Source organism: Bos indicus x Bos taurus, chromosome 29, assembly GCF_003369695.1.
Source record: "Bos indicus x Bos taurus breed Angus x Brahman F1 hybrid chromosome 29, Bos_hybrid_MaternalHap_v2.0, whole genome shotgun sequence".
NCBI classification, from domain to species: Eukaryota; Metazoa; Chordata; class Mammalia; order Artiodactyla; family Bovidae; genus Bos; species Bos indicus x Bos taurus.
Window position 1 is genome coordinate 38,265,433 of NC_040104.1, and position 20,487 is coordinate 38,285,919.

The window sequence follows — 20,487 nt, forward strand, 5'->3', positions numbered from 1 at the left end:
TATGATTAACTCACCTGGGTTTTTCTAGACCTTTTATATTATAAATTGTACTGCAACAAATAGCTCCAGTGTAAAACCAAGGTCCCCCAACTACTGGTCTGGTGCTCCTTTCATAATATTGGTATGGTTATAAAAACAAGGCATATACTAATTTACATTTCATCCCTTTTTTCATTTATTTAACATTTACTGAACTCAGACTATGTGTTAGAAAGCATTACGAATTTGGAGGAATATAAAGATTCATAAATCAAAGTCCTACCTTCAAAGAATCCATGACTTGATAGACAATGCAGACACATATTCAACAGATAACAAAACCATATAAAATAAAGTGCAAGCAAAACACTGAGGGTTCAATAGAGAAATCCACTAGGATAAAGGAAATTGGGAAGGACACATCAATTGTGTGACATTTGAATACAGTGGAAAGAGCAGAATTTCCCAAAGTATGTAAAGACAGACACTTGATACAGACTGCACAGAAATAGTTCTAATGTTTTCCTTAGCTAGGATCTTTTCATTTTTACAAAGAGAATGTATTAATGTATTATTTATTTATATACATTATATATTTAGTTAAAATATTAATTCTTCAACTGAATGTGGATGGCATTTTCAATGAGTCATGAGTATTTCTATATTCCTGGACATGCATAGGAAAATAGTAGGAGAAAACACTAAAGGGGCTGGGATTATCAAGATACTAAATGCCAAGCCAAGAGACGATATGAACTCTGTAGTGTGCCTCTTTCTTTCCATATCTCTTGAGATATTGTTGGGCTAGGTTTATGCCAAAGGAAAATAAGACCTGGAGAGAAAAGGCCTAGATTCAAGGTTTGGATCTAGTGTTTAAATCCATTTTGTTTATAGAATTAATTATGATTCTATTCTACTTCATTTCAGAAAGAAATTTAGACCAATTATGAGGTTATATAAAATGCAATGAAATAACACAACTTAAACTGGAAATCAGTGCCCAAATTTTGGTTCCTAATACCATTCCCCAATAAAAGGAACCAGAACTCTTTGAGAAATGGCTAATTCTAGGACTGAAGGTAGAGAATATACAAGATGACCCTGGAACTTTTATAGTACCAGAAAGTAAAGAAGTGCTCAAAACATGTTAAAAGAGACACGGGAGCCAACTAGAAGAGCTCCCAATAACCAAAGCTGGAACAATTTAAGCAACAAGAGAAATTATGTAATATTGGATTACAAGCCAAAGGATAAAATAAATATTCATTCGTCCATACTAATGTGAATGATTGAATAAATAAATAAGTGGAGAATAATAGATAAATCTCCCATGAAGAAGAGTTCCAAATAATTTATATAAATACTCTGCTCTCAAGGAGGCACAGTATAACTTCTCATGCTTTAAGTGTGACTTTATCGTAGCTGCTGCTGCTGCTGCTGCTAAGTCACTTCAGTCGTGTCCGACTCTGTGCGACCCCATAGACGCAGCCCACCAGGCTCCCCCGTACCTGGGATTCTCCAGGTAAGAACACTGAAGTGGGTTGCCATTTCCTTCTCCAATGCATGAAAGTGAAAAGTGAAAGTGAAGTCGTTCAGTCGTGTCCGACTCTTAGCGACCCCATGGACTGCAGCCTACCAGACTCCTCCATCCATGGGATTATCCAGGCAAGAGTACTGGAGTGGGTTGCCATTGCCTTCTCCATTATCGTAGCTACCTTCTTCCAAAGAAAGCAGCATGGAAAAAAAGGGGGAAAGAATGATTTCAGAGTAAAGAAACCTGGCAAACAGCACTTTGGCCAGGTGATCAAAGTTAACAATAATGTCATATTGTTAGTATATACCCTTGATAGGATGTGATGAGAATGGCACTTTACTTTTGTGGTTTACCCAGAAAGCTGTTGCTGCCATTTAATCATAAGAAAAGCAAATCAGACAAATCTCAACTGAGGGGAATTCTACAAAATACTTGACCAGTACCCCTCCACACTGCCAAGGACACCAAAAACAAAAAGGGAAGTCTGTGAAACTGTCACAGAAGACCCTAAGACGGAACTGTAATGCAGTCTCCTAGATGGGGTCCCAAAGCAGACAAAAAGATATTAGGTAAACTAAGGATATCTAAACTATAGACTTTGGCTAATAATGATATATCCACATCATTAACTTGATTAACCACATGAACTTGCTTCATAAGTTGCAGAAAATGTGCCCTAGTAATGTAAGATGCTAACAATAGGTAAGGAAACAGGATATAGAACATACAGAAACTTCTCTATGCTATTTTTGCAATTTTTCTGTGAATCTAAAACTATTATTAAATAAAAGGCTTATTTTAAAAAAGAAAAAGGTAGGAGGGTTTCGTGAAGAAATAAAAATGTAAAGTATTAAGTGGGACCCAGAATGACATTAAACCTTGCAAACAAATGTTATATCCTTGTGAAATCATCACAAACTTGGCTCTAGATTTCCTAAGAATCAATGAGAAAAGTGAAATCTAGTCAGTTACCATAATTAACACTACCCAAAAGGTAAAAGGAAACCAATTGCTTAGGATAAATACTGGGTTAGCCAAAAGTTCATTCAGGTTTTTCTGTAAGATGGTATGGAAAAACCAGAACAAACCTGAGCCTTTTTGGCCAACCCAATAGAAGGATCCTTAGTACTAGAGCCAGCCAAGTATTTTTCTCAAGGGTCCTGATGAAGAGGAAAATGTAAAATAGAATGAACAATCTTCATACACACAGCTGTGTCTGGTCTTTGTGATAACAGCCCTAAAGGAATCACTGATCCCTGGGTCCAAGCTCCTTTGCCGTATGACATTACCCCTCTTCCATTGTGAGCTGGTCTGTTTCTCCATACCTTTGAATCTGTGCGGAAGACAGTGCACAAATTGCAAACCTTTGCAGCCTTGCAGTGTAAGAGGCATAGCAGCTTCCACTTCCACACTGTTGCAAAACTAAGACCCCAGGCTATGAACAATCCCAGGAGAAACAAGTTTCCCCAGGTGAGAGCCAGCACCACTGCCAGACATGCCAGTGAGACCTTTTTGCACCCTCCAAACCCCGTCAAACCATCATATAACTAAAGCCACATGAGAGATTCCAGGGAAGACCTGCAAGACAACCACTCAGATTGCTAACCAATACAGTCATGTAAAATCATGCATTTTGACTTTAGGCCAATAAGTTTGGGGATGGTTTGTTATGCAAAAGTTTGATGAGCTGTTTTTAAAATAACAGCCCTCACTACAGAAGGATAGCACCAAACTCCAGTACATCTATCCAAAGCAACTGAACAGAAAGTCTTCATTCCAACTGAACACCTTGAAAATCTCTCTTGAGTAAGGTAATCCTTGCACTGCACACTTCAACTGAGATAATGGATGTGAAAGGACTTTGCTAACCAGAGAGAATACTACCAATAGTTATTTGTCCAATTTTTAAAAAACTGCTATGGGCTTTCCAGAATATTGCTAAAGCAGGGCAGCAAGCAGGACATGCATTAAAAAAAAAAAAAAAAAAAAAACACTATATGGGACTTCCCTGCAGGGGACGTGGGTTTGATCCCTGGTCCAGGAAGATTCTACATGCCACAGAGCAACTAAGCCTGCGTGGCACAGCTACTGAGCCCACGTGCCTCAACCCCCAAAGCCTGCAAGCCCAGAGCCTGTGCTCCAGGCAGTGAGAAGCCCGTGCACCGCAGTGAAGAGTAGCTCCTGCTCACCACAACTGGAGAAAGCCCATGAGGCACCAAAGACCCAGCGTCACCAAAAATAAAAGCAAATAAATACATTTTAATTTGTTTTTTTTTTTTAAACAACAGTAACACTGGATTCTCCTTACTCTGGATAACCACTAAGTCAATGTTTTCTAAACTGTGTCCTCTACTCCCTATTTTTCACCAGTGATCACTCAGCTGATCCCCAGATGGCTTGGTGTTTTCAAAAGAAAAAGAGCTGACACAATTTTGTGTACATATGTTTCATAAATTTTAAATGAAAAGTTATGGCTATCATAGAAATTAGCTTTTTCTTTATAACCACATCCTAATGGTTACACGTGTTTCAAAGACTACATGTATTTGTTTCAGCTAAATTACGTGATCAATTAATAGATGCAGTTTCCACCTCGTTTATGTAATTTTCACATCTTAGTTTTTGTTGGTTACATTTTCATTTTCTTCAATGTTACATATTATATCTATATCTTAAATATATGAAAGCATATCAATGGCTTCAAAGCAGTTTTTATAGTACTAAATTAGTGAGAAAAATATTTAAAACATTATAAATACATATGATAAATAAGACAAATTAAAATATAAAATATACATGCTGGCATAAACACATATGTAAGCATAATAATTTGTATAAGAACTGCAAAAAAAAAAAGGAAGAAGGAATTTGGAAACTAGCTGATTTGAGGCACCGAACCCAGGAAAGCCTCAGTACTTGAGAAAGTAGGAGTGAAGAAAAGGAAAAATAGGAGAATTGGTTAAAAGTCTATATAAGAAGCAATTAAAGGTAAATCAGACAGGAGAAAGACAAATGCCATATGACAATGCTTACATGTGGAATCTTTAAAAACGGTACAAGTGAACCTATTCACAAAGCAGAAACTGAGTCACAGACGTAGAAAAAAACTTACAGTTACTGAGGGAGAAAAAGGGAGGGATGGGGTAAATTGGAAGATCAGCATTGACATATATACACTACTACACAGAAAGTAGATAACTAATAATAACCTAGTGTGCAGCACTGGGAACTCTACTCAATACTCTATAATGACATATATGGGAAAAGAATATAAAGAAGAGTAGATTTGTATGTATATATATATATATAACTGACTTTGCTATACAGCAGAAACTAACAGAACATTGTAAATCAATACTCCAATTGTAAAAAAACATACTCCAATTGTAAAAAACAATTGTAAAATACAATACTCCAATTGTAAAAAAAAAAAAAAATTTGTAAAAAAACCCTTCAATTTAAATTTTTTTAAAAGGAAGCAATTAGATTTCAAGATCCCCTCCCCAACCCCATACTGTCACCCAACTGAAAAACAAGATTTTTCTTTCCTATGGAATTGAACCTCAATGGTTCTAGTGTAGGGGATTCTATGTGTTGATACAATGTAGAGTGAGCAATGACACACTACTAAAAACAAAGGGATTAAATGAGATTTTACCTTATGAATAAAGAGCAATGACCCTCAACCTCATTTTTTCAGTCAGTTTCTACAATATTTGCAGAAAGTCACATACTCCCCAATTGGAATAGTCTTCTCTGAAGGGTTAATAGCACAAGAGAAAGGACTGGGTGGGTTTCCAACAAGCTTTTCCGCTATCCACTCTTAAATATAAATTGTCATCCAACATTCATCAAACACTTTGGCAATGTCTCCAACACAGATAACAGAGACCAAAAAAAGAAATATACTAGGAGGAGAGAATCCCAGAGGAAATGAATAATGCAAAGAACAAAAGAAAACTTTCATATAAATTATATTTCAAAGAGATAAAATAAGGTTTAAAGATTAAAGAAATAAAAAATATCTCAACCATGAAACAAAAATTAGATGCTACAAATCAAGGAGAGGAGTAAATCAAAAGTAAGAAATTTCTCTTAGAACTCTATGATAATATATTCTTAAAAATCAATAGAGAGATTGGAAGGTAAAGTTAAGGAAATTTCCTAAGATGAACAAAAAGTGAAAGAAATGTTCAACATTAAGACTATAGGGATTTGGGACAAAATGAAGGAGAAAATACTATTAAAGAAATAAAACAAGGAAATGTTATAGGACTGAAGGATATGCACTCCCAGATTAATAAAAGAATCCACTAGATGCCTAGTAAACTTTAAGACTCATAACAAAGTACATTATTATAAAGTTTCAGAATATCAAAGAAAAAAGATCTCTCAGGAGAGATAAACATTATGTACAAAAAATAAAATCAAAATAACATCAGACCTCTCATTAACAACACTGGAGCTTGAAAAACTTGGAGTGATACCCTTAAAAATCTGAGAAGGAATGATTTCCTGCTTAGAAGTCTATACCAAGCTCAACGATTCCTCAAACATAAGGACAGCATAACATTTTCATATATATAATATCTTATGAAATTTCCTTTTCTCAAGGAACCACTGAGTAATGTGCTTCATGAAAAACATAGAAGAAAATAGTATACAGAAAACAAGCGATCCATTATGGGTAGAGTCAAAGAGAATTCCCTGGACAGTGGCAGAGGGAAGAATCGCCACAGCCATATAGCAGGCTGAGTAGTGATGATCAGTCTAAACTAGAACAGGAAAATGGAAAATTCCCAGAGAAAGAGGGGATGTTGCCAAGAAAAATAAGTGAGAGTGATCAATTTTCTTATGTACTTGACAGTGATGATAGGGGATGGCAGATACTCTTGCTGCTTTGAGTATCCTACCCTTATTCTTACCTGACACAGTGCATTTCCCCCTGAAGAAGCTGAAAATCACAGAGAGTGACATTCCCATTTAACCACAGCAGGAGCATGAGAGCCAGTCTCAGCCAATGAGGCATTAAGAGCAATCTACTCTTGGATTTTAGACAAGTCTCCCCTCCCTTATATATTTTAAAAAGAGATAAATGGAGAAAAGGGAAAGAGAGAGAAATGCTCCCCTTCCTGCCTTTGATATATATATGATACTTGGAGAAGCAGCAGCCATCTTAAAACCATGAGGACTCAAACCTAAAAAACAAAAAATCGACATGCTGAGGCTGGCAGAGCTGAAACATGAAAAGCACTTGAATCCTCAATGACATTATAATGTCACTGAGTTAACTAACCCCAGAACTCCCTAGCTCCGGACTTCTTCAACAGTAAGATAATAACCCTATTTTGTTTAGGCTACTTTTCGTTGGATATGGTGCTATTTTGCAATCAAAAGCATTCTAAATTCTTTAAGAAGGTGTTCTACTTCTGTTAGTGTGTTTAGGGAAGAATAAAATGAAATATATATAGAAAACTAAGCACTCCCTCAAAATAAGGCAATTATTAGCTCCAGGCAAGGCAAAAAGCTGTACAAGAAATTTTAATAAAATGTAGAGGAACTGTGAACAATATTTATGTAATGACAGAATAACCATTAAATAATAATTTAACCAAACTGTATTATAACTACACTGAGAGGACTAGGAAAGGAGAGAGGTGGCATACCCACAGGTGGAAAAGGTTTAAGTGTTCTATAAGTAATAGAGTTTTCAGTGCAAGCAGTTTTTTAAGGGGTAACACTTATAAAAGGTAAAGGGGAGAGAAAGTGGAATTGGACAAAGAAAGCCTAGGTACTACAGCACCCATCTAAGATCTGTGAAAGGAAAGGAAAGAGAAAGCCAAATCCAGCAGGGGGGACCTCAGACAGTTCCATGGACCCGGGCTCTGCAAGCCCGGAGGGGACCTCTGGAGCAAAGATGACTCAGTAAAGGAATAATGCACCAGGCAGAAGTGGCTAGGCCTCTGCATTACCCCTTTGCCCAGCCATTGGACGCAGTCACCTCTAGAAGAATGTGACCTCAGATTAGAAGAGCGGGAAGCCTGAGCAAGTTAACACCTAAAGGCTGACCAGTCAACTGTACTCACAGCAGCTAGGCAATGAATCCTTTTTGAAGAGGGATCTCAGCAGTTCACCTCCATGCCTGCTGCATGAGTTTATTTTGAAGCATGTGGGCAAAAGTAGAAAGAAAAAATAATTTTAAAAACGTTTCAAGTCAGAAATAGGGATAGTAGGGAAGAAAATTCTAATACGTTTCTTTCTAAACCATGCACATATTTAATAAGTTAAAAATTTCAATTTAAAAAGTCATTCTATAGGAGTTTTTCCACAATTACTCTATTCCAAGCAGAAATAATTATACTATAATACTAATAAGGGTATTTGTAGCAACATCAAGAGTATTTCTCAAGTACCTTATCTTAGCAACATATTCAGTACCCCGAATAGCCAGGACTAATCACGTTAGAGCTGAAATATTGACTGCTTTACGCTGAGTATAAGGTAATAGGATTTTTAGGAAGAAAACAGTGGAGAAAGCAACTTGATTACCTAAAAACTGATTTTCTTTTCTTTTTAGGTGATGGTTTTCTTCACTTATCCAAGAAAGTAGTTAAAGGCACATTATTAAGAAGTATTTCAAAACTATATCAACATATTGCAATGGAGCATTAAAAAAGTACTTTCTAGATCCACATGCAGCCAAAACTGGAATTAGAAATCCATTCATCCCTACCTCTCAAATTAAAATATTCAAGCATAGTATGCTTTTAAAAAGTAACATCTCATGGGATGTTGTATTAGAAATATCTTTATAATTTCTTGGTCTTTATAGTTGGACTGGGACTTGGTAGCTCAGCTGATTGAAAACAAACAAACAAACAAACCCACCTGCCAGTGCGGGAGATGCAAGAGACAAGGTTCGATCCCTTGGTCCAGAGGCTCCCTTGAAGAAGGAAATGGCAACCTACTTCAGTCTTCTTGCCTGGAAAATCCCACGGACAGAGGAGCCTAGCAGGCTACAGTCTATGGGGTCTACATGACTTGAGTGGGCATGCATGCATACACTCACACATAGGTGGACTGGCGGTCATAGAAAACTAGATAGATAAAGAAAGAGATCTTAATGTGAGCAAATCCTGGCCCTGGTACAGCTGCACACTGCTACATCATGAGCCCAAACTCTTTTTTTTTCCTGCTCCATCTTCCTTAGTGTGTTAGTTTTCATTCTTAAGTGGGTACCTCAAAGTTGTAAGATGACTTATCCACTTCCAGACATCACACCTCTATTTCAAAAAGAAAATGGGGCTTTTCCTCAGGAGCTTTATGATTTTATACAGAAAGAATGGTCTGTCTAGTCAAAGCTATGGTTTTTCCAGTAGTCATGTAGGGATGTGAGAGTTGGACCATAAAGAAAGCTGAGCACCGAAGAATTGATGCTTTCGAATTGTGGTGCTGGAGAAGACTCTTGCAAGTCCCTTTGACTGCAAGGAGATCAAACCAGTCAATCCTAAAGGAATTAGGATTCCTAATGAATTGAATATTCATTGGAAGGACTGATGCCGAAGCTGAAGATCCAATACTTTGTCCACCTGATGTGAAGAGCCGATTCATTGGAAAAGATCCTGACGCTGGTAAGATTGAGAGTAAGAGAAGGGGATGACAGAGGATGAGGTGGTTGGATGGGATCATTGACTCAATGGACATGAATTTGAGCAAACTCAGGGAGATAGTAAAGAACAGGGAAGCCTCGTACAGGGAAGCTGCAGTCTATGGGGTCGCAAAGAGCCGGACATGACTGAGTGACTGAATAACGAGTTTCCCTCTCCAGAAAAACATCTCATTACCCAAAACTAGATTACATGCTTACCCTTATATGACTCAGTAACCACAGGGAAAGATATTACAATAATTTCTTTAGGACAATCATAACTCACCCCTAGATCACATAGACATCTACATTTACTGAGATGGAGGGCTCTTTGCTCAACACCTAAACAGATCAGTGCTCTGCTAGAAGAAAAAGGGGGCAGGGGGTGGCTTTGGTTATAAAAAGGACAAGATGCCTCATTTGATCCAAATATCCAGAATTGCCTAAGAAAACCACCAAACATTTCCTGTCATTCCCAACAAGCTACAACTGGGAGTTGTAACCAGGCTGGACCCTCTGAGGCCTTCCCAAAATATACTCCCACCCTTATCTTCCTCCTGCCTTTTGTCTGTAGAAAAATTTTAGTCAAAGAATAAATTTAATCAGAGAAGCAAGAAAATGCAGGAAGAAAGGAAAACAGTCAGGCAAGATAAAATAATATTTTAGCCATTAAACAATGTCAAAGACCTTTAGTTCTTCCCTAAAGCTGAAACTCCAGTACTTTGGGCACCTCATGCGAAGAGTTGACTCATTGGAAAAGACTCTGATGCTGGGAGGGATTGGGGGCAGGAGGAGAAGGGAACGACAGAGGATGAGATGGCTGGATGGCATCACTGACTCGATGGACGTGAGTCTGAGTGAACTCCGGGAGTTGGTGATGGACAGGGAGGCCTGGCGTGCTGCGATTCATGGGGTCGCAAAGAGTCAGACACGACTGAGTGACTGAACTGAACTGAAAGACTACAGGTAATATTCTGAGTTATATCCTTTGAGATGTTTTGTACATACAGACACCCCCACCAGCTGGAAGAAGTTAACTGACGCTGCCCACAAGCATGTAGGCCCCAGGCTGGTTGGAACCAGAAGGTTGATGATGCTGACTGTCACTTATCTCGCCACCAACCAGTCAGAAGAGTGTCCACGAGCTGCTCCTTCATCACTAGGAGACTCCTCACTACCCGCCTCAGGGTGGGTCACACAGTCTTGAAGGGCATTAGTCCTCTGTGCCCCCTTTTGCCTGGCAAAGCAATAAAAGCTTCCCGTTTCTACTTCATCCAAAACTCTGTCTCTGCGTTTCTATTCAGCACCAGTAAACAGAGGCCAAGTTTTGGCAACAGGAGTAAAAACTTCTAACTTACTATAAATAAAGAATAAGAAAAATTGCCTAGGAGTAGAAGTTGAAGCAATATGTTACTGATCTGGATAGTCATCTTGCTAAAAACTGCATATGATTTCATTCCTCTGACTGATATGAAGCATTTTTATTACTTTTTAAAAACTGTATTCTCTTGTTATAATCCACAATTAATTTTTCAACATTTAAATTTCATTTGCCTAAAATTGGTGATCTGTATTAGTGGGGGTGAGGTTTCTTTTTAAGGTGATAAAAAAATGCTCTGGAATTAGATAGTGGTGATAGTTGTGTGATATACTGAAAATCACTGATCTGCACATTTTAAAAGGGTGAACTTTGGAACTTCCCTGGTGGTTCAGTGGTTAAGAATCTGCCTTACAATGGTGGGGACATGGGTTTGATCCCTGGTCAGGGAACTACGATCCCACATGCTCATATGCTGCAACTACTGAGCCCATGCACTCTGGAGCCCAAGCACCACTTCTAGAGAGTCCATGCACCGCAACGAAAGATCCTGCAAGATGCAACAGTGATCTCGTGTGCCACAATTAAGACCCAACATAGCCAAATAAATACATACATTAATAAATATTTGAAAAGAGTGAATTTTTATTGCATATGAATTATATCTCAAACACAAAAAAAGTAGTGACATGCCTGTGTGCTGAGTTCCTATTGAGAAGTTCTCCAATGTCAACAGTTTGAGAAGGAGCCCGCAAGGCGATCGAGAGATGGGCACTAGCTCTCTGAAGTGATGGAGTTGGCAGTGAGGTGGTTCACCTTCATTGCCTGCTTTTCCAGCCAGTTTCATAGACTGTGAAGAGACCCTGCCTCACACAGGCTGTTCAGGTTGTCCTGCTTCATGCCGAACAATCTGATTCCTTATCCAGACAATGAAAGTATCCATTCGCTATTCCCAAATCCTCTCTTCACAGAGCACAGCACTGTTGTGCCCCAGGACTGCGAAGAAAATTGTGCACTGTCCCACTCTCGAGAACCCCAACGTCCGGTCTGTAATTGTGGGATGTATAAGGGGTCATGGTCACACAGAGGTCAGAGGAATAACTGGCTAGGAGGTGAGGGGGGCTTCACACAGGCTTGCAGTCTGGGATGGAAACTGCCATAGGTGAAAGGGAGCAAAGAACACTTCAGGTGAGGACACAGCCAGGTCAGAATACACAGAGGTAGGAGACAGAATGTATTAGCACAACAGTGAAATGTGTACACAGAATATGGTTTGCATGGGTGGGAGCAGCAGGACATGAGGCTGAGGTCAGAGGACAGAGACCTGAATGCCATCCCAAAAGTCTGGGCATCATTCTATAAGCTGGGGGGGATGGATGGAGGACTCTGTGCATCAGAATGGTCAGTTCTTTATTTAAGAGAAAGTATTTTATACATATCTAGCATAGTATATATATTTTATATATATTTATTTATATATAGTGTATATATTCTAATTATATATAGGGACAGTTGTCTATTACATATATATATATGTATATATATATGCAATGGAATACTATTTAGTAATAAAAAATATATATATTTCACAACATAGGGAATATAACCAATATTTTATAACAATAAATGGAATATAACCTTTAAAAATTGGGAATCACTGTATTGTACCCCTGTAAGGTATATAATATTGTACAGTAACTATACTTTAATAAAATGAAGAAAAATTTTTAACTGTCTTGTTTCTTGTTCTACTGAAGTATGGTTAATTTACAATGTTGTATTAGTTTCAAATGTACAGCAAAGTGATTCAGTTATACACATATATTCTTTTTCAGATTCTTTTCTATTATAGGCTTTTATAAGCTACATCTTTGTTGTTTACCTATTTTACATATAGCAGTGTACATCTGTTCATCCCAAACTCCTAATTTATCTCCCCCCACACACTGCCATCTCCTTTGGTAACCATAAGTTTATTTTGTAAGTCTGAGTCTATTACTGTTTTGTAAATAAGTTCATTTCATTTTTTTACATTTCATATCATTTTTTTAATATTCCACATATACGTGATATCATATGACATTAGTCTTCCTCTGTCTGACTTACCTCACTTTATATGACAGTCTCTAGGTCCATTCATGTTGCTGTAAAAGGTATTATTTCTCTCCTTTTAATGACTGAGTAATATTTCATTGTATATATCCTACATCTTCTTTATCCATTCATCTGTCCATTTAGGTTGTTTCCATGTCTTGGCTATTGTAAATAGTGCTTCTATGAATAAATACAATTTTTAATTTAAAAAATTATGAAGTACTGATGCAATAAAATAGATAAAAGAATACCCAGGTGGCAATAGTTGTGAAGAATCTGCCTGCCAACGCAGAAGATGCAAGAGTCACAGGTTGGATCCCTGGGTCAGGAATATCCCCTGGAGGAGGAAGTGGCAACCTACTCCAGTCTGGAAAATCCCATGGACAGGGAGGAATCCCATGGCTACAGTCCATGGAGTCACAAAGAGTCAGACATGACTGAGCAACTGAGCACAAAGCAGTACAAGATGGATGAATCTCAAAAACATTATTACTGGGTCCAATAAGCCAGCGATAAAAGAGTGTATACAGTGTGATTCCATTTATATGCAGTTCTAGAACGGGAAAACTATGGTGCTGGAAATCGGAACAGTGGTTGCCTGTGGGGAAAGGGCTGCCTGCAGGGAAGCACAAGGGCTCTTTCTGTGGTGAAGGAAACGTATCTCTTCATTGAGGTGTTGTTTGCATGAATGTGCGTGTTTGTCAAACTCATGGAACTGTACACTTAAGATCTGTCATGTCTGTGTTTGTAAAATATACGTAAAAAAAAAAAAAAAAAAAGAAATCTCACTCAGGTGTGAGTAATAAGGATAGATCAGCAGAGAGCAAGGCTGAAGATGAGCCTGCCTCCTCTTTCATTACAGTTCATTCAGGGTCTGCTCAGTCACGTGGCCAGTCTGCCGCTGGTCCACACAGAGGAGTCCAGGACAGAACTGGAGGGCTTGATTTCCAAAGAGCAACTGTGCCCTTTCCTTTCCCTGAAAATGAGGAAAATTATACCAGGCCCTCCATGTGGAATCTGCTTTTGTTCAGATTCCCTACAAATACCTGATTATCTTACTCCTCTTGGAGACAGTGGACTTCAGTTGAATCAATACAGAGCAATTCTATCAGAGCACAGCAGAAGGCTGCGCCGCTGCGTCCAGGGAGGTTTACACCAAAATGTGACAAGTGCGGACACCAGGGAGACTAGGGCCTCAGCGAAGCCGGGTAACTTGAGCAGCCCCCTGTGCAATATCCGGTGTGCCAGACAGAAATGCTTAAAGACCTAGATCCTATTATATGAGGTTGAATTCATTCAATTAGACAGCTTAAGCAGCTCCGATCAGCCGCTGGAACACTTCTCCGCGCAATGCTAAAACAATGGCCCCGGGGGCAGCTGAAGTTTGCTTTCTCTTGTGTGAGGCCAGCTGGAGTTGCCGAGCACATGGCCGCGCTGGGGAGGGCCAACACCGCATAATTGCATTAAACCTGCCTGTTCTTTCCGGAAAGCACTTCCTGACTGCATCGAGGAGGAAATGAGTTACGGGGGAGCTTTGGAGTCTTAGGACACCACACTTCTCTTTCAATCCCCCTCCCCCAACCCGTCAATATCACTTTTATGGAAAGAGAATCTAAATTTAGACTCCCCTGCCTAGGGCTAAAGTTTTGCTATTTTATACTTGCTCTGTCTGTCATTGCTATTAAAGTGACTTTTGTTGGCCATAGCACTTAGGGCAGCAGAAAATCAATCTGAATAGATTTCTATTAGGTAGAGCTAGGGTATCACGAACTCCACTGCACTTTCTGAAGACGCTAGTTTGCTTTCAAAATCTACATTCAGTGGTTTTCGTTGTTGTTTAGTCGCTAAGCCGTGTCTGACTCTGTGACCCCACGGACTGTAGCCTGCCAGGCTCCTCTGTCCATGTCAACCTCTCTCAAAAAGCCCTCCCAGGTGTTTGTTACCGACTCGAGGATGTCATAGCTCCCTCCCCAGTGCTTCCCTGTTACTTTATCTCTTCTGTGGCACATCTGTACTCATCGGTCCATCCTCTCAACAAGCATTTATTGAGCTCCCACTACACTGGAAGCAGTTCTAGGCACCTTCACATATTATTCGTTTAATCCTCATGGTAACACTTTCAGGTAGTTAATATCCCCTTTTCACTGAAGACACCTAAACTCACAGAACTTAGGCAGGTTGCCAAAGGTCTAACAGCTGGTGCTGACAATATTTAGCTGCAAATCTAAATTTCCTATCCCCAAACTCAGCCTGCCTGTAGCAGCTATTTGTGTACTTTCTGTCTCTGTCGCTGATAAATATCTACTGGGGTCTATGGGGTCTACTCTGTGCCAGGCACCATCCTAAACACCAGGGATACACACTGAAGTCCTGGTCCCAAGAAGACAGATATATTCCCAAGAATCTCTTAGTTTTTTGTTTTTAATATTTATTTATTTGCCTGCGCCGAGTTGCGACATGCGGAATCTTTAGTTATGGCATGCGAACATGTGGGATCTAGTTCCCTGACCAAGGATCAAACTCAAGCCCCGTGTATTGGGAGCTCAGAGTTTTAGCCACTTTTGAGTCTGAAGGTCATGTCATTTATTTATTCAATAGGCAGACATGTGGGGAGCACCTGCTGTATCCTAGGGACTATATTCTGGGCACAGTCATGCTCCTGTCCTGGGGACAGTATTTGAATAGAGGCCCAAGCAGAGCATCACTGGAGGGATGATTTGCCGTGTATGGCGAGTTTGGAGAAGGCTTCATAGAGAAGATGAGTTGGACCTTAAAGTTTAAGGAGAATTTTGACAGATTTTTTTCAAAAAGAGGTAAGGCATCCTACAGAGAAGTCTTCATGAGCCAGGACATGCAGGTATAAAACCTCAGGGTAGCGTCAGGGTAATTTAAACAGCACTATGTGGCTGAAATGTGGGGTGTGAGGTAGGGAGTAGAGCGAGATGAAATTGGAAAAGGTGCCTCAAAAGCGACGATAAAGGAGCTGAGAGGTGATCTCAGGAAAATGCAGAGAACCGTTGGAAATTTCTGAGCAGAGGAGCTTACTTATCTCTGTGTTCCACAGCGTGTGGCACACTGCCTTGCTCCTGGTAGCAGTTTTTAGCATTTGTCACTTTCCTGGCACCAGAGAAAACTCTGGCCCCCAACATGATGTCATGCTCTGTTTACACAGGAAAAAATAATGCCTATGCTCTTGCGTAGAGCAATTTTCTCGTCCACCCCTCTGCGAAGCCACCTCAGGTCTGAGAGCAGTCTTTCTCTTTTATCCAAGGCCGACTTGCCGCCTCCACGTTGTTGTGACTGCCACAGACCCTGCTATTTTCTCCTTGGAGAATAGAACTTGGTCCAGTGGGAGGCGTACTAGCTTGGGAGGCGTAAGGAACTGGGGTCCTGACCTTTGCTCTACAAGTACCTGGAGTGTAGCCTTTGCTTGTGGCCCTTCTTTAAAACAGAGAGATGATTTCTACATTCCTCTCCAGACTTAAAATCTCCTGATTTTAAACATAAGGGCAATGTGCCTTCAGCTAGGCCCGACAGTGGCTATATCTACAAAATTCTGCTTTAACTTTGTCAGAATAATTTCTGTCTCACATCTCCACCTCCTCCTTGCCCAATTCTAGGAAGGTTTCCAGGGATGTTTGCACCTATGCTTCAAGAGAGATTTGTGTTGCTAAGCTAGAAACAGAAGTTGCTAAAGAACACTCTTTCTGCCAGTCTTCTTTGAAACCCTCAGTGCACTGAAGATATAAGGCTATTTGTCCCAAATAGAGTCCAGAGAGAAAGCAATACTTTGCAGAAGAGAGGGGCAAGAAAAGCAAGATTGAGAAGAATCTCTTTCTTATGATAACCCACAAAATCAATCTTGCAAAAGAGGGTGTTTTTGAGAAGGTAACATTTATTAATAATTACCCTGGAATAGGAATTCCCTGGCAGTCTAGTGGTTGGTAAGATTCAGTGCTTTCACTGCTGTGGGGCCTGGGTTTGATCCCTGGTTGGGTAACTAAGATCCCACAAGCTGCATTGGGGTGGCCAGGAAAAAAAAAAAAAAAATTACCCTGCAAGCATAAACCAGGATGGTCCCAGCACACTGTGTGTTGTGGTCGCCCTACACCACCATTAAATCCAAACAGAATCGTAGCATCACACCCCCACTGTCCTACAGACATCACTAACCAATCCTCACACTTTCACTGAGCCAAGGAGAGCCTAGAACCCTTCTGAACAAGTGCTTCTGGCATTGCTAATCTGTCACTGTTGACCCCTGAATCGAAATTTCTTTATTGCAGTTAATCTTGTAGCAGAAGACTGACACAGTGGATACCACGGTGCTCTGCCTAGTTCTCCTCCGGGGACTGATGAACCCATGCCTCAGCTGCTGCATCTGTCTCCTGATGGCTGACAGATGGACCCCTCACCAAGCATTGCCCACAGCTGAAGGTCACTGCCTTGCCCAAGGTCATATCCTCTCTCAACTGCACTGGAGACCAAGGGCTGCTTGACGGAAGGATACAAAAGCCAGAATCTGCCTTGCTTCAATCTGAGTCAAGTCTGGAAGGCCATCCCAGCTCCAGAGCTTTCTGTAAGATCAGCTGAGAGCGATGGCTTCTCCTCTGGCTCAATCTTGACTCTTCACATTTCTACACATATTATCTCCCAGGAGTTCTCCTCAATCAGCCTTCCACCCCCAATTCTCCACTTCAGGATCTGTTTGCAGGGATCCCTATCCAAGGAACCAAGCTGCCTCTGTGCCATTAGTAAGAAGTAAACTCAAGGTTAACTTCCTAATATTTACCTCAGTAACATATGTCAATTAGCATATATTTCTTGTTCTCACATCTAACGGATCTTAATTTAAAAACTGTCCCAGAAAACACAATGCCCCTTCATCTTTTGCAATCAAATGAGTGCAAGTTCTCCCCTGTCTCTAGTCTCTAGTGGAGAAAGCAGGTTGCTATGTGGTTCCACAGCAGTAAAATGAAGCAAACACTGTTAGGAAGATAGGAGACCAGGGTTTTAGTTCTGACTTTGCCACGGACGCACTATCATGTGAGCAAATAATTTCCTTTCTCTTGCTGTTGTTTAGTCACTAAGTCGTGTTCAACTCTTTTGTGATCCCATGGACTGTAGCCTGCCAGGCTCCTCCTGTCCATGGGATTTCCCAGGCAAGAATACTGGAGTGAGTTGCCATTCTCTTCTCCAGAGGAGATTCCTGAACCAGAAATCAAACCCAAGTCTCCTGAATTGCAGGCAAATTCTTCCCATAGGGGATGCAGGCAAATTCTTCCTATGGACTTCCCATAGATGAGTCCAAATTTATTTGTCTATAAAATACAGGGCTTTTCAGAAAATTTGTCTGAAACTTAGAAATAAGGCAGAAAGGTAGGTCCCACATTCTTTCAGTGTTATGCAGGAACAAAGACCGCCCAGAGATTATCTAGAGATATGAATCTAATTTCTCCCACAATGTGCTATTGATTGAAGGTCTCTGATTTAGTGACATTGCTTATTACCTGATAGGGTTTTGTCTCATAGATACACAAATAATTTCTGTCCATGGAACAGATAACCACAAAGATTTACAATCCAGTTTTTTTATGTAACCCAATAAATTTACCTTAACATTATATAATATATACCTGACATTCTTAATGTTCTTTGAACCATCATAACATCTTAACGGTTCCCTCACTAATTCATGAGTTAACTAGAATTTCTTACCTGTGGTTCATTCTATATATGTAGTGATTTTACCTTTTTAAAAATTATACTTTAGCAGCTTGATCTGAGCCATGATATTGGACACAAACCAATCCACGTACCCATCTTGAGAACGCAGGACTCATATGATGTTAATGTAACACACATCACTGAGGCCTCCTTTCTGCAGAAATCCTCTGGTCCATGTTACCCTTCAGAGAGCAGGCAGCAATACCAGAGTGTCCAGACCCATCGTCTCTTGATCACTGTGTGACTGGGGTGGGAAGTTGGGAAAAGAGCAGCACAGCCAAGACTTAATGACTTCCCCAGGGTTTTCCAAGGTCTGAAAGTTGTGAAAGTTATTGGGTTGGCCAGAAAGTTCATTCGGGATTCTCTGTAAGATGTTATGGGGGGAAAAACCAAACAAACTTTTTGGCCAACACAATATATGGTCAGAGCTGGGATTCAAACTCAGGCCTATCTAGCATTAAAAACATGCCTGTAACTATCCTACTCATACCTTCATGATGTGTCTCATGTACCCGAATCCCCAGTGTATGTCAGATATGTCCACTACATAGGAGGTACTCAATATATACCCCCATGCAGTTTTTAAAATTTTAAGTATCCTAGTGGCTAGAGGGAGAAGGAAATGGCAACTCATTCCAGTATTCTTGCCTAGAGAATCCTATGGACAGAGGAGCCTGGTGGGCTGCTGTCCATAGGGTCGCACAGTGTCAGACATGACTGAAGTGATTTAGCATGCATGCATGCATTGGAGAAGGAAATGGCAACCCACTCCAGTATTCTTGCCTGGAGAATCCCAAGGACAGAGGAGCCTGGTGGGCTGCCATCTATGGGGTTACACAGAGTCAGACACGACTGAAGCGACTTAGCAGCAAGAGCAGCAGCAATGGCTAGAGATTAGCTATTTCCAAGGGACCAAATATATTGATAAACTTCACTTCAGAGCCCTGGGAGACAAACACCTGGGAGCCAGACAGGCCTAGGGTCTACCCCATCGTGGCCATTTCATGACCCCTTAACAGCGCAACCTTGAGCCAGAAATGAAATCATGTAAGTCTCAGTTTCCTCCCCTGTCACATGCAAATAACCCTCATAGGCTTGTTATGATGATTAAAGTAGAAACAGAGCATGGATGCACTTAGCGCAAGACCTAGCAAAGGTGGCCCCACCCCCATGGTCTTCTGGTCTTTCCTTCCTCTCTCAGGAGACCCTGGAAAGCTATGAGGACTTGGCTGTGCTGCTGCTTCTACCAGCCCCCACCGCAGCCACACAGTGATCAAGGGATGGGAAAATGCTCTGTTCAAACAGGTGTCACTGTTCTCAACCTACAGTCTCATTTCCTGATCGTGTCTTAATCTGCTCGTCGGTGGTGAAAGTTGATTTCTTGCACATTCTTATATCAGTGGGAATTTCTGCCCTTGGCTGACAGGCATTATGGGCTGGCTTTGACATACAGCCCTACAGGGTCTGAACAGCCCCTATTCTTTCCCAGTTCTGAAAGGGAGCTTTGTGCCAAGGATTCATTAAACTGCACTGCACAGCCCCTTCATAAATGGGGCTCAATAATGAACAGTCGATTTAACTGGAAAAGCTGCTGGAGCTGTTAAATTAAAGGGAAATAAAGTGCACTTTAGACTCAGTCTGCCAGAAGAAATGGTGACCTAAAAGGAAAATCTTCATTTTTATTGAATTGAAGTTTTTAAAAAAGTGTAAAATGTCCAGGAAGCTTCCTTGTGACAGGCAATGAGACATAAAAGTGGAGAACATGGGCTTAAGATAGCCATGCTTTATATTCACTAGCATCACCCCAAAGTGAGTCTTGGGCTCTCAGAGGAGACAAAGGATTGATCTAATCTGGCGAAGGAAATATGAAGGGACTCTGCAATGTGCCACAAGACATGATTTTTTTTTTTTTCATTTTTAAAGTTATTTTATTTAAGACCAGGATTTCCCTTTCATTCTTGGGACATTTGAAGGACCAAGAGCCATTCTTTTCAGTTTTTCTGTTCTCTTTTGGGAATAAGGAATCTCTCCAGCAGGAGATCTAGTTGTTTATCCTCTCACTACAGCTCAGAGTTATATCTCATTTGAGTACTGTGCACTCTAACTCAGCAAGCTCCCTCTTAGATTTGAGATTGTCAGCAGTATGCGTAAAGGCGCAAAGAACTTCCTCTTCAACCTCTGAGTTAC